The following is a 16097-nucleotide window of genomic DNA, read 5'->3' on the forward strand; positions in this document are numbered from 1 at the left end:
TATGCATTTCGCCACATGTTTTTTTTGTTACTTTTTGTATGTTTTTAAACATATTAAGTTCATGTTCTTGGAAAATTTATGGATTAATATAAATTGGTACATTTTTTTTATACGTAAAAATTAGTCTATTCAAATGGTACCTTGTGACTTTGATATCTGTCAAGAAGGTAGTCTAGACTAGGTCCCAAAGTGGCGACTGGCGACATAGCCATCAAAAAGGCGTTATGCACTAATACACAACGAAAAATATTTTTTTTAATTGGTATTAACTCTGAAACTAGGCGAATTAAAAAAGTTTATATGACATTTTTGCCTCTAAATACGATCCGGAATATACTGTTAAAATCTTTCCGTTTCCTCGAGGGTACCGTGTATTTACAAAATAACCTCTTTAAAAATCAAGACAGAACTCCTAGGCGTTCGATCCCGGATGAACGGTCCTTAGCAACCAAGCGTTAACAAGCGTGTGTATGTATGTTTTCCTTGTCTAACTTGCTAGCTACTTTTGGGCGCTAGAAGAGCGTAAATATACTTCAAAGCCTTTAATTTTGCCACTAAATATGGCAACACCTCACTAACCACCCTCTGTTGGCCGACAGCTTTCTGGCTATCGCATCGACCCGTGAGTGGTGGGCCACCACTTGAAGGGATAAATAACATAGTTGACGATAAAATAATTTTGTTCATCGGAAAGTTTTGTATGTTAATTAACTTTACGGAACAGGTCTTAACTGTACTTCTTTCCAAAGGAAAATAATACTCATTGAGACAATTCTAACAACCTCAAACGCAATTTGGTTGCGATATTTTGACACAGAGTTCCTATGGCCACCTCCTCTCTCATGCATCAGATCAGCTCGATGGTACCATAATATTTCATTGTCACCCTACTTACATATGTATGCAGATTTTCAACTTCATCTGAAACCTCAGTGGGTCAAATATAGTTGTAATATTTGATTACAGACAGAGTAGACAGACAACAGACTGATTCTTTATTAGACATTAATTAAAGTCAGTCAATTATACTCATTACTATATAACTTCGAAGTAGTAGTAGTATTATAAGTGCATTTTTGCCATTATAAACTTTAAATAATAAATAATAATAGCAGTTTTCTCGACTTTGTATTTAAAATTTATAATCGTCTTCATTGTAGTCAATTCTAAAAATAATATAGAAATAGTCGTTACAGTTAGAGTCTTGGTTCTTTTTTGAGAAGATAGCATAATTTATCTACTTTTTGGAGCTACACATATGCTTGTGCATACCTTATGCTTATGTTTTCAGTTATCTCAATACCAGCAAAAACATGCTACCTTTTTACGTTCACTTCCACAAATTACTTGGCTTTGCTAGTATTCTTCCTTTTTTCACTACTTGCCCGAAATTGACTTCTATTGCATTTTTAAGGTCAACTAAGTTTTGAATAGGTATCTATATATGATTTAAAGCAGACAGTTGTAACTTTTGTCTGAATTAGTAAGTAATATTATTTCGACACAAAACGATTTGGTATCATTTTACTAGGTTCTCAATTTGCCGCGGTATACTCTAGTATTATATAGAATTATCAAATTTTTAATTTCATTAAGTTTAAATCATAATCAATATAAATTTCCGGAAAAGATCCCAGAACTAACAAACCAGAATACGGATGGCGTCAGAATAAGGACGTAGGCTTGCTGCGAGCGCGGCGCGCGGGGCGCCCGCCTGCCTGCTTTACCACTTCGTCTGCTTCACCCCCTCAAAAACCTAAACTCTGTCTATAAGAGCGCCTTAATACCTCTCATCCGTCGCCTTTTCCTCATCTAAACCGCACAGTGCGTGCTGTATTTAGGCGTTTTTTTTATTTGACCGGATTCGGTCCGGATCCGGTGATCTTTACCGGATCCGGTAGCTCCTAAAAAGTGCCGGATCCGGCCGGATTACCGGATCCGCCGGACCGGATTGCAATCCCTAGTTTCGTTGTTGCGTGTTTGTTTTGTATATACCTATAGCAAATCAAATCAATTAGACACGAGTTATGAGTTCCCGATATAAATGCACGTGTCCAAGAAGCGGACGTTGTGCTGAGTTTCACGATTAGAGTGATTTATGAGAACATACAGGTATGTGGGCGGTGCAATATTATATTCGATGACGATGCATGATTAATAATCCCAATAAGTGATGTTTATCTTACATATTAAATGTAGAAAAACGTGATATAGGTAAGACGAATGAATAAAACATGGGTGTAGTAGTAATATGTAGTAGGTACGCGGAAAAAGTTTTTAAATTGCAGAGTCTAAAAAAACAGGCCAAGAGGCAAGATAGCCGATAGTCAACGTATCATACAAGAGGCGGTGAAACGGAAAACTTTTTCTATAAGTTAATCTCCTGTAGCAACGTATTCAAAAGTAAATAAGTAGAATAAGGTAAACGTGTGCATCTGCCGTGATTCGAAGTTCCGCCCGCCTCTTACTTTGAACTATATTTTAGTGCTCACTCCGGCGAATTGCTGAAAGTTGACGCCAACTTTGGAGCCACCCAGCCAGGGTTATTCCAAACGTCTAGAAGCTTATTAGCAAAACCATTATAAATGAGTTTTAGAATCCGACACAACTATGCCTGATCTAAGATCTATATTTACTGGTCCATTGTAACTCAGTAGCGATTGGATTAACATCACAGTTCGGGAACATTTCTTTCTTGCAACACACTACACGACACTACTTTTAACATCGCTCTTAGCTTCATATTCTGCGATCTGCGGCTATGTGTAATTGTTAAAGTACACTTGGTCATTCATATACTGGTTATACAGCGAACGTAAAACAAAACGTGATATCTCGAAAGTCCTGTTTTAAGTCTCAGGTATTTTCATAGGTTAATTCTTAACATAACCCTAGCCTTGTCATACTTATAACACACATACCTGAAAAACTCGTTTTTTTTTTAAATAACTTTATTTAGATCAGCGCAATGATATTGCATTATCTGAACAATAGTTAAATAGTTAATAAATAAGCAAAGGGACAAGTGGAGCAAAAATAAAAGCTTACATCCTAAACGGTAAGCCTTACTTAAAATTGTTGAACATGCGGCACTAATTTGCATTATGTTTTGTCTTTTGCCGATCATGAAAAGAGTTGTTTTTCATTTTCATGAATATTTCATCCTCTTTCAGTCGTTCACCTTCCTTTCGTTATAGTCACCGAGTTTTATGAGTGGCAAATACTTGCATAGTGCTCGCTTGCTTTACAAACGTTATCTTCGCGGCCGCGTCTATTATTATTATTGTGTAGTGTACTATTGAGGATAACGTGTCTCGAAATAGCGCGTTTGTGTGCTCGGTGTTATTCAAGCTTGTCACTAAGGCTAGTATAAGTGAAAACTTGATTACTCATAGTTGTCACGGATGTCGAGACTATCGTTGGACTGGATGACCTAACGTACTAAACACTAATAGATTTGCTTGTGTGATAGGAATACAAGACCTCGCGTCGGCGCCCGTCCGTCATTACTTTTTGCAGTTATGCTGTGACTATTTTCGAATTCGATGTACAATTAATAATATCATAGTATTCATATTGAAGTTTCGACCACTGTTTCATCTTTATTATAACGTACGAATAAAATATAATATTTTGATCTAAATCGGACCATTACGCAAAATTCAAAATGGCGCTTATTAATATCCGGACCATAAGGTCCATCAAGCGGTGGTGGCCGAGTGGATATGACGTCCGACTTTCAATCCGGAGGTCGCGGGTTCAAATCCTGGCTCGTACCAATGAGTTTTTCGGAACTGATGTACGAAATATCATTTGATATTTACCACTAGCTTTTCGGTGAAGGAAAACATCGTGAGGAAACCTGCATACATTTGCGAAGAAATTCAAAGGTGTATGTGAAGTCCCCAACCCGCATTGGGCTAGCGTGGGGACTATAGCCCGAGCCCTCTCGCACATGAGAGGAGGCCTGTGCCCAGCAGTGGGACGTATATAATATAGGCTGAATTATTATTATTATTATTAAGGTCCATTAGCCCAAATTTCGTCTGGTGACAACCAAATTAATCCGTTAACTACTCCCACAAATTCAAAGCCTCTTGCCACAGTGAGTCGCACTAGTAGCAAACGAGGCTGTTTTTGTGTTTTCACAACTATAGTGACCACTTATTGGTTGTGAATGACGATTTAGCTCTCGGAGCTGAGGTCTCAGTTACATTGGATGGATTACCTAATTTCGACTCGCATTTGGTAAGACATCGGAATAGATGCCTCGTGCCGGCGTCCGTCATTACTTTTTGCGACAACAACGCTGCGACTTTATTCTTGTCCAACTACATTGAAACGATTTAGCCCTCGTTATGTTCAGACTTATCGGCGTGTTCGATGACATGTGCTCTCCAGTGTCAGTACTGTCAGTGATAGTCCAAATTCCAGATAGCGCGGACAATTTTTTGGTATTTAGGTCGTGATAAACGGCGGCTAGCAATTCTCCGCGTGAACATTTATCTACATGAAAAGTCGGCGTGCAAAGTTTAAAGTCTTCAAACATTAAACATAAACATTATACAGGGTGATTTTGGGGTCGAGATCCCCAATAGAACAAATGTATTGAGATGGTCATACTGAACAAGGTTTCCAATGGGAACGATATGCATCCTGAAACAAGTGCGAATCGGACTCGTGCACGAAGGGTTCCGTACCATTATTAATAAAAACGGCAAAAAAATATGTTTGTTGTATGGGAGCCCCCCCTTAAATATTTATTTTTTTATGTTTTTAGTATTTGTTGTTATAGCGGCAACAGAAATACATAATCTGTAGAAATTTCAGCTGGCTAACTATCACGGTTCATGAGATACAGCCTGGTGACAGACGGGCAGACAGCGAAGTCTCAGTAATAGGGTCCCGTTTGCCGTTTGACCATTTGGTTACGGAACCCTAAGAAATATACTCCTGGGCCTATACATTTCGTCAACTTGGGGCCCTCAAGGGAATACACTAGATTTATTTTCGCTATTTTGTGGTTAGACTTATGAGGAAATTTGTTTATTATGACCTTCTTAACCAAACTTCTTATTCTTCTTCATCTTAGATACAAAAATATGTATACATACCACTTAAGTTTTCTTTTGAAATGAAAAAAAAAAACACATTTTTGACTTTTGGGATCACGATCCCAAAATCATCCAGTATATGTAATGTAACTCGAACTACACAGCCTAATTCAAATGTGCACAGACTTCAGAATGATATTGAAATCATGTTATTTAGTTACTATGCATTTCACTTGTCCGTAAACGATTGGCACGGGCGAGAGCATAATAAGTTAATAACTAACAGAGCTTCTGGAAATTGTGCGTAATTTTATTTGTACCTATTCTTGATTTCGACTCTTTGTTTACTGCAAAATACTCATTAAAGAGAAAGTTTGCGTGGGAACGACACTACAACCCTTCTTCGTGTTTTGTACTGTTCAAACTTTACCACTACTACCAATACAGGTACGCTAGTAATGGAGCTCTATGCACGCCCAGCCGCGGATAGCTGTGGTTTGTACGTTGTTATTTTGTTACGTTGACGACCCTATTGGAATAGGCCGTCGACTGGCTGGTTGTTGACGTCCTCGCTTTTTTGCTCGCCTTCGTCGTTTTTGGACGACCACTGCGATTTCCGGGCTTTGGCCGGAGCGCAAATTACAAAAAATACAATTTGTCTCTTGGCGCTTATATTGTATTCGCCTATTATGCGCCTACGCTGTTGTTTCATTTGCAATGTTTGTTTAGATAGCAAACGGATAATTAGTTCGTTGGCTTCGGCAACTGGAATACATATTTACTATTACATAAATATATATGCGAAAATATCGTGTTTTATGTTCGTGATAATAGACTATGAATACGGTACTTTCATTAAAGTTTAATTTAGATTTATTCTGATTTCCTTTTAATTTTGGAGTTAACGTGTATCAATCGAAATAACATCTTGTAATTTCAGCCACATTTATTACCGGACCAATTCCAACATAAAATGGCATTAGAATTATATTTGAATCATATTATTTAGTTATCGTGCGTCTCGCCCGCGCCTATGTACGAACAAGTACGAACGTAATGCAGGGTATTTGAATGACATCGGTTAGATGTCAGTCTGATATCAGTGTACGTTGGAAATTGCCTGTACGTCATTATACTATCTAATCAAAGTGGTTGGCAATTCACTGTTCTGATCACCGCTTATAATATGACGGCAAATATAAAAACAGTAATATGTACCAATTCTATTCATATCGCGTGTGAGAATTGCCGCTAACAAACTTTTCAGACGGACCAATTTTGCCAAGTCGCTCCGTTCTCAGATAATAATACCGAACCGGTTGTTCTGCATTTGCCACTTGCAAACTCATGTGGTGACTCAACCCAGCCTTGATAAGTCACGACTCTTTTTACAGCCTAATGTTTTTTAGAATTCCGTATTAGAATACAACGGAGCCAGTAGTCTCCTATACCGTCCAAAACTAGTCTAGAACATGGGCTTCTTCATCTTTTCAATATAGTTATGACTTGTTGCGAATATATAGTTTGACTTTTTTCATCCCCAATTTAAATAATGTACATGTGCACCAATACGTGCGAAGTTTGGTTACCAACTCTTTTACCTCGAGGGAAATTACTGTTTTATACCCTCACGGGGATCATTGCATGAGATTACCCTCAGTTTTGGGACTGAATGTACTTAGGCAAACTATTATTTTCAGTATATTTCCATCGTCTCTATAACAATGAATAATATACTACCCAAACTCGTAGAGTCAGACCAAGTTCAGTTGGCAGCGATTTTGATAACCCAGACGATGCAAGTGTCAAGTAAATGTCATAATTTCATATACCTTTGACGTTTAAAATAACCCGTGCACCGTCTGGGCTATCGAAATCGCTGCCAACTTATCTTGGTTTGACTCTACACGTTTACTAAATCCATTAATATTGGTTTTTATACTTTTCATAAGTAGGTACTCAATCAGACAAACCAGATGTCCTTGGCGTTTTGTGTGTACTACGGTCAAGCAATTTGATTTTTTTACCTTTTCGTACCTTATCACAGGGAACTTAGTATTTGATGCGTAGTGGCTTTCATGTTAGTACATAAAACGAATTCCATAGCTGTACGTGAAAAAACAACAATAGCGTAAAATCTTGTACGAAGGCACGGATCGGATACAGAACCTTCCGTGAATAAGTAAAACTCGCAATGGGCCGGTTTTTATCCGTATAAAACGAGCTGCGTCAGTAATTGGAGACTCGTCCCTCAATTAGGGCGATTAGAAACAGCACACCGCTCCAAATTGGATTATTTACCATACACCGGCGAAATACGAAGCGCCACCACGCTCAGAGCCCTGTGAACTCTTAACGAGGTCGTACACTCACCTTTATAATATCTCTTGCATGATAAAACTCACAAAAAAATATGTAACATGCTTTTAAGATACCCGTTGAGCACGTTGGATCTATCCGTATATCACTGTCTCAGGGCCTATCTATGAATCTACCTTACGGGTTATTGAGTGAACCCCGCGGATTCGCATAAGTGGTGTGACGCCTTCAGATTAGGTGGAATGCGGCTAGCAAGACCTAAATGCCCGAACATTGTAATCAGTGGCTTTACGGGTTATTACCAAATTGTTATCTGGAAAAACTCCTGATTTTTAAACAGCTCGTTGTATTCAAAACGACGACAACTTTCGAAAATGGGCTCATCGTCGTATATTTCTGCGTTTCATCATGCAAAATAATATCTTGATATTGCAGGTGACTGTACTCTGTGAACTCGTATCACGGTCGAAGCTGCAGGTACTACTATAGTACTGAGCAAACACGCGTTATCAGTACATTAAATTGCGCAACAGCCGTTAATAAATACACGTGTTATCTCGCCTTCGAGAATATTCGTGCGGCGTGGCGCTGGCGACCGATAAACACAAAGAGCGTTCGTATAGTTACTAGCGAATTTCAACGACCGTAAATACTGCGTTTCCCCGTGAAAGGCGACCGCTGCCAGCGTGCATTCACCGGCTCAGCGTATCGAATTTATCAAGAGATCGATACGAAACGAAACGTACCAACGCGCTCGTACTTGCCGTTCTATTACTGAAAGCAGGCGAATCGTATGCTCATACCAATTGTGACCATAAGATCCTTATAACTTAAAGCGCGCTTATACTGGTTTGCCGGAGAGTTAAATTACATATGGCTATCAGAATGGTACCCCTTACCTGCCTCGCCGACGTCACCACACGTGGCGCTCGCTCGACGCGCATGTGTGCGTACGCCGCGATTATATGGAATTCAGCGATTACGCCACCTACCTATACTCGCATGCGAGCGAGCGAGTGCCCGAGTAATAATAATAATTAGTCGCCTCATTATTGTTATTCGAGACGGCGGCGCGCTGTCACAGCCAGATAAACGCCCCGCGCGACCAGATACTGTCGTGCGCGACCCTCGCCTTTGTCGCTCTATTGTCGTATGTACCCTTTTGTGTAGTGACGTGCAGTGTTATTCTGGATTGTTTGAGGTTTGAGCGGACCTAAGGATTCCGTCAGGTACGAGCAGTAATCGTGTAAACGTACTCTTGTATTACCATCTACCGGCATTAGTCACGCGACGCGGCGTCGTCGGCCGCCTATGGCTGTAGATCACGTGGACGAATTTGTGTAAAAACATGCTTTGGTAGATGCATATCTTTGTAAATTACGTCGTTTTAGAACGAAGAAATGATTTTTAAAGAGGTTAGATTTACAGTCAAGCTTTGTCCATGAATAGTAACCAGTAACTGATGATACTCTAGAACGGGTAACGGGTACCAACAAATCTACTTATCTATCTACGAAACTAGAGTTTTCCGCTAACTGAATACCTAATAGAAAAAGCTAATGTTTATAGTTTGAGAGCATTTTGGTCGACTCAATATCGAAGATCTGTTCTTAAATCTACGCCTATATCTATAGATAAAGTCGTCACGTCATTTAATTTGATATAGTACATTTCAATGCAAGTGTGCAAAGTGTGTCATTATTTAAGAGTCTCGATTTATGAGCCGTAGGCGAATAAAAGACAGGGGGCAAGTAAATAATGACACTTACACACGTCCATTGAACGACGTTTATTAATACATTTGCGAAAAAATCACACTAAAACAAATATTTGTGTAATTAGTTACGTGATTAGGAATTACACTACAGACGTTACAGCTACGAATTTTCCCTTGAACTTGCGAGATATTGTGTAAATTTAGCAATATACACTACGTTAAGCGATTATTTACATTGCAAAAATTAATCACAATAACTCATTTTATATAAAAACACTCACAGTTACGTTTTCAGTTGAATTATATGGATACAACTAGGGCGTGCAGTCCCGGGACCGGTTCCTAGTTTTTCATTTCCCGGTACCGGGTCGGAGCCGGTACCGGGATTCCCGGTTCTCCCGATTCTTTATGCTGAGCTGAATTATTTTTATATATTTTGTTTGACATCATTTAACTGTGAATCTTGCAACTAACTTTAATAATAATGAAAAGGAATCGTAGGAATAATTAAGAATTTTTTATAGAATAAAAAACAGTTTTAGGAATAATACACTTAAATCAGTCTTTATAGTTACTTTAATCAGTCTTAATTGATTAATCAGTTAACAGTGTCATTGATCATAATCGTAATGTTATGAATCATGTGTAGTAAGTAATACTTACAAACACCATAATATTTTAAACATTCTTATCATGTTCACAATATCATAATTATCATAATATTGTAATTAAAAAAAAAAAACAAATTGTGCAAAGTTATACAAATTTTAATATCTCAACCTGACTATTTATGTAAGATGTCGTCGAATTGACTTGACGTAACGCTAATCATTATTTTAATTTTAAATGTGAACTTAAATAATATAAATCAGTCTAATTATAATAGGTCAATATTTTTTATATTTCAAATGTGATTAACTTAAGATAATTGTAACATTGCAGTAATACTCGTATAATAATCAACACACTTAAAACAAATACAGTTCTTTTTTTTAACAAAAATATAATCAGTATAATCACGTCACAAATAAATAATTTAACATAAAGAACTTATCAAATACCTAATCTAATCATTGGCTTAAGAACGGATGGAACTGGAGATCAATAACAATTAGACACAAGAATGTGATTTATAGTTTTATACATAAACATTGTAGTTTAAGTCTTGTGTATATAACATTTATTCATCACCATCACAGGCCTTTGCGTCTATTGCAGACGATTTAAGCATTGCTGTTTAGACAACGGGTTTGGTGACTGTGGAGGCCGATGCGTGAGCGGCACGACCTCCCACATTTTTGGCAGAGAAAGCTCATGCCACCTGAGGTTCCAGTCCCGATTTGCTTTCTGCGACACCTTCTACTATCTAACGTAGTAAACCAGGCTTGGTCGCATAGCTTTCTCCCCTCCACAACACGCTTGCGCCATCCATCACGGTCTTCAGCTAAAGTTTCCCAGGCATGGTGGTCGATTTCAAATGGTGACATGTCTCGCTTAACACAGTCTTTAAAGCGCAGCATCGGTCTTCCAACGTTCCTTTTAGCATACGCAACTGCACCAAGCAAGACACGTCGAGGTATTCTAGAGGATTCCATCCGGTGCACATGCCCCAGCCACCGCAAGCGTCTCTGTTTGAGATAAGCGGCAAGACTAGGCAGCTGCGCTTTTTCAAGAACCCTCTGATTTGTCACTTTGTCCTGCCAAGTTATGCCTAAAATGTTGCGTAGACAGCGCATGTGAAAAGTGTTGAGCCGTCGCTCCTGTTTTGCATACGTCGTCCAGGTTTCTGCTCCGTACAAGAGTATACTTAGAACGCAAGTCTGGTATACTATCATCTTGGTTCTAACAGTGAGGTGTTTGTTACACCACACCCTTGAACGTAGCCTCCCGAACATGGTCGCTGCTTTGCCAATACGAATATACATTACACATTTATACATTTATTAAACTCTGAGTAAAAAGTAATCAATATTACGGAAATATTTGATGTTATGGCGGGAACCGGGAGAACCGGGACTCGGTGCTCAGTACCGGTTCTTTGGATTCCAAATAAATCCCGGGATTTCCCGGGAAATCGAGAACCGGTATTTCCCGGGAGGACGCCCTAGATACAACTAAATTTTAAGTGAAAATACTGAAAATAGCGGGCGCCGGTTATACTTTTTAATTTTTTTTTCTGTTAACGACAGCCAACGTGACAATGTAGTTTCATTGAGCCAATAATAAGAAAAATGTTTTAGTGAAAAATCGTATTCTATAACATTTTATTTATATAATAAATATTTAATTTATATTGTGTAATAATAGTTTCTGCAGGCAATAAACGTGTAATAACGTTTTTGGACATCCAAACTCTTTGGTGTGGACGTATGGATTACGGTCAGAAATTAATTTCAAAAAAGTTGGAAAAGTAACGCACTAAAACAACTTTGCGGACGCTAAACAGCTACGTAAAATAGCACTTTTTGAGCAACTATATTAAAAAATACTGACAAATAAGTGAACCATAGACATTTTTTTTAATTTCATTCATTCATTTTCCCGCCCGTACCCTCCATTCTTTGCTACATCTTGAATGTGGTTATTGTGGTTGTCAAATAAAAACTTAAGTTTTGTGTTAAAAAACAGTGTGTCTTTCAAGTTAAAATGGATGAAGACGAAAACTTAGTGTCTACGCCTGAAGAAATATCACTTACCTAGATATTTTTCTAGCAGGAACAGAATTTGCTTAGTGCTTACCACAATAAAAATATCGACAATCTTGTTATCGATAAGTACATACTTACTACTTCAACGAAGTATACATATTTAAGTAAAAGAGAAAGAGGGTCATTAATACATCAGTGCGATACTGTTAATAATAAAAAACTAAGATACACCTACACTGTAGCCATATACAGAGACACACAGATTTGCTATGGGATCAAAAATGGGTTTAATATACTACATGTTGTATCATTCTGCGTCAATTTGAAAGACAATTTGGGTGTGTGTTTATCATGGAGTGACTTATGGGAAAATTAATTCAGTGGCACGAAGAAAGAAAGTTACAAAGGGGTTTCAATTTGTTTTCTAAAGTATGTAAAATATAAATAAATTTATAGTTGTGTTACTATTATCTATTTTTAACGCACCCTATTACCCTATATTTTTCTTTGTATTACCTCTATCACGTTGAAGTGGCACTTATCGATAACAGGACTGTCGATGTTTTTATTTTGTCAAACACTTAGACGTCAACGTTCGTGCTACAAAAATATCTAGGTATTAATATCAGTGATGGCCCAAGAAGTCACTAAAAATTTGCTGCCTTCAAAATCGCGATAGATGACATGAAAAATATTTGTTAAATCTACAGTTTTATTTCAAAGTAAGTGCTTGGTCGTAGAAAAAGTATTGTATGCAACGTTGTTTAACTGAGTCAAAAAATACTCGTGGCGTCTTTATTAACAATTTTCGGCTTCGCCTCAAATTGTTACTCACGCCACTCGTTTTTGGCCTCTCTTAAACAACGGTTGCATAAAATACTATTACATGTGTGCAGACGATACCGTGGCTTTCTGTTATTTTATTTGATGTCAATTCTACTCAACTGAATACGTATATTCTCGAGTAAAACAACTAACTTATTATATCAAAAACGAAACCACTCACAATTGAACAAAATCCGATCCCCCTTGAAGTCTTATTAAGTTATTACTTTAAAAATTAAACTGGGGGAAACAACTTCGCAAGTATAGGTAGACGCTAGTCATTCAAAGTTTCATAAAACTCTTGATTGATGGAAGTTTCCATTTCTGCAAAAGCTGAGAAAACTTCCCGAGTGCCTTTCAGAATTGTTTGTTGTACGAGTTAATAAGATCGGCGTTGTAATGCGAAACAAAACCTTTATTTAAATATAGGCCGGATCAACTTTGATTTGTGCGGTATTACTTTTTCATATCTATTCTTAGTTGTTAAAGGTCGTGTTTGTTATGAGAGGTTTCCATATCTATTCTGTCTGTGTTGTTCACTATTTGGAATTCTTCAGCATTTGATCTCATCGATCTAAACCAATTTGTTAAAATAATTTTTCTTGCTGTTTTTCAATGCTGAAGGTCTAGTCTACGGATCTTCATCACACTTTCACATTAAACATCCAATAGGTACCTAATTATGGCTTAAGGGTTTTGCTATACTTCAGCCACCATTATTACTATTAAAATCAAGAGAAATGTAAACTCGATCATTTTGCATTATAATTTGTAATATATTATCCGTGTTCATCGCTTGGCGTAAGCGCCAGGAATGGAGGGCTAAAGTTAGATCATCATATTATTGTCAAAGGTAACCGGCGAATATTGCTTACTTACCGTTTTGACTCGTTATTTGTTCAAATTGTCACGTACGAGATAATGTGATTATTTAATAATGTATATCATTTATATTGTAACAAATAGTGCACACGAAGCACGAACCTTAACAAGAGTCACGTTTTGAAATACTTTCAATATTTATTTCACATGGAATCAGCGACTATTGCTGCATTTTTCCACTCAACTGATACAATTATTATGATCGATAAGTTTCAAATTCAGCATTTATGAATTCAATTTTATTTCACACAAATATCAAATTAAAGCGGTGTTTGTCTATTTATTTCAACATAAATGTAGGTTGTTGCTACGTTAATAAAGAAATGGGAGCATTTTTTTATGTTCCGTATAATTGTATTTCCTAATTGAAATAAATTGACAGCTTTGATTGTTAAACGGCTATATGATACTAAGGAATTTAGGTTCAATTTCAACAAAGGTTATACTAGTAAATATTATTTAATTACATATTTTTGGCATTCTGACGAATCTTTCAATAAGTGTATAATGTTTTTTGAACATAGTAATAAAGCGTTTGATAAGCCATTTAACCTAGATCATCGCGAGTAGATATTATCAAACATGTGTCGCGAAAAGAACCAGTGGGTGCAATGTTATATAAGCCTATATACACGTCAGAATTTACAGAGTATCTGATTTGTCCGTGTGTCGCCGTCGACAGATACATCTGGGAGGACATCATCATCATATAAACCTACAATTTTACAGAAATAAACCGGCAACATTATATGAATTAAGATTGACAGACAGCCAATGACAAGAAGAGTCGAGTAGTATTACATCTTTATAAAATAAGACCTTGTATATACGCACTCTTAAATTCGGCACTACCACTATCAGCGCCGTAAAGAACATCAATTTTACAACTTTACATTGCGGCAGTCGTTTCATAAATTGCGGGCCACCCACCGTTTTTATCCGCCGGGACCTCGGATTTATGGGTACGACGTACGACGCGTCTCGATTTGCCACATCCATCACGTCACAGCCTGGGATCTGGTCCTGTGTTCCAATTGCATATTGCGAGGATTTGCTTCCAAAGTACAAACCAGCATAGAGAAAGTAGAGATGCTTGGTGTGACTTCCCTTACTTCCTCTACTCCATAAATGGCTTAGCATCGTCTAGCTCAGGTTTTGGAAAACTTTAGCGAACTAATTTAAAAGAAAATAAATAGAAAAATAATAGAAAGAAGCTACAAAAGTGGTTTCAGGATGTTATCATGCTGGATGCAATTCGCACGTTGTTCCGATGTGCGACCGGGAAGTCGCTATAATACATACGCGCTTAGCGTCTCACTGTGGGCTGAAATTCGGCTTTCATTGACATAGAAACCGAAGTTGTTATTTTTACGTTTTTTTGATTAAAATAGGTTTTGCCCAGCATTGTTATTTTAGACGATTTGGAATGAAAATTGTGGAGTTACGATTTTTTTTCAAAATAAATGTATGGAGCAGGAACAAGAAATCATCATTACTCAAGAACCGCAAAACAAACCGTAATATCCTCGCAGGTGGTTATACTACTAATTATTTGTGATTTTTTGGCATACTACATATATCCGCCACGGGTGCGGTTTTCTTTTTTAAAAATCATGAATTGTTTCTATGGAAAAAGCACAAAAACCAAATTCAACATTTTAAGATTTTTTTGATTGAAATGGGTTTTGCTCAGTGTGTTTATGCTAAGTTATAAGTTTCACACGATTTGAGTTGAAAATGGTAGAGTTATGATTTTTTTTTCAAAAAAGCTGTATGGAGCCGGAACAAAATATCAAAATATCTCAAGAACCACAACAAATACGGTAATATCCTCGCAGATAGTTATGCTACGAATTATTTGTGATTTTTTGGCATACTACATATATCCGCCACGGGTGCGGTTTTTTTTCAAAAAATCATTAATTGTTTTTATGGAAAAAGCACAAAAACCAAATTCAACATTTTAAGATATATTTTTTTTTTTGATTGAAATGGGTTTTGCTCAGTGTGTTTATGCTAAGTAATAAGTTTCACAAGATTTGAGTTGAAAATGGTAGTTATGATTTTTTTTCAAAAAAATGTATGGAGCCGGAACAAAATATCAAAATATCTCAAGAACCGCAACAAATACGGTAATATTCTCGCAGATAGTTATGCTACGAATTATTTGTGATTTTTTGGCATACTACATATATCCGCCACGGGTGCGATATTTTGATATTTTTATTTAACTCTACCTAGACTAGACTGTAGGGACCGGTAAACCGACACCGGCTGCCGTTAACTCAAAAGTCTAAAATTATTTATTGTAGGTACACAGGAAACTCACAGAGATACATATTTATCCGGTCTGAAATCTGGTAACATTGGTGGGTGGTTAACTAACTTCAAAGAGCCTTGTTATGCTTTGGTCTAAAAACTGCGACGTGCGAATCTCGCAAATCACGGTTTATATTAGTTAGAAATCTATTAAATTTTAAATTGTGTCTAATTCAATAACAGTACCATTTTCTTTAACACAAAGAGCACTCATATGAAGATTATTTATTTATTTATTTAATCTTTATTGCTCATAAGAAAACACATTGTACAATATCTCTACCAGTCAACCTTTAGGCAAAGCAGATAAGTTGTAGGCGGTGTAAAAACATG

The 16097-nt window shown here is 37.1% G+C and overlaps 1 protein-coding gene across 4 annotated transcripts in view; it reads left to right on the forward strand.

Moving 5' to 3' along the window:
* LOC133529508 (C-terminal-binding protein) overlaps positions 1-16097 on the forward strand; it is a 106677-nt gene that overhangs the window by 26748 nt on the left and 63832 nt on the right. Inside the window, exon 1 of one of the 4 annotated variants that reach the window (XM_061867232.1) lies at positions 8465-8602. The exons of the other annotated variants lie outside the window; for them this stretch is intronic. The gene's annotated coding sequence lies outside the window, so the exon portion shown is untranslated. Of the gene's footprint in view, positions 1-8464; positions 8603-16097 lie in introns of those variants that run through there. 4 annotated transcript variants of the gene reach the window in all.

Source organism: Cydia pomonella, chromosome 21 (assembly GCF_033807575.1).
Source record: "Cydia pomonella isolate Wapato2018A chromosome 21, ilCydPomo1, whole genome shotgun sequence".
NCBI lineage: Eukaryota > Metazoa > Arthropoda > Insecta > Lepidoptera > Tortricidae > Cydia > Cydia pomonella.